Raw genomic sequence first — 268 nt, 5'->3', positions numbered from 1 at the left:
TCAACCACTGATGAGACTGGCACAACTCAGGTAACAAGTGGGTCAACTGAAGGCACCTACACAACTGATAAATCTGGAACAACTGAGGTGACAAGTGGGCCAACTGAATTCACCTACACAACCGATAAAACTGAGGTAACGACTGTGCAAACTGATGGCACCTCTACAACTGATCAAACTTATACGACACATCAATCGTCCACAGTTGATTCCACTGATGCCTCTTCAACAACCGACCAAACTGATGCTACTGCTGCAGTGTTAACAA

Source organism: Epinephelus fuscoguttatus, linkage group LG23, assembly GCF_011397635.1.
Source record: "Epinephelus fuscoguttatus linkage group LG23, E.fuscoguttatus.final_Chr_v1".
In the NCBI taxonomy this organism is placed as follows: domain Eukaryota; kingdom Metazoa; phylum Chordata; class Actinopteri; order Perciformes; family Serranidae; genus Epinephelus; species Epinephelus fuscoguttatus.
This window is presented reverse-complemented; position numbering follows the sequence as displayed.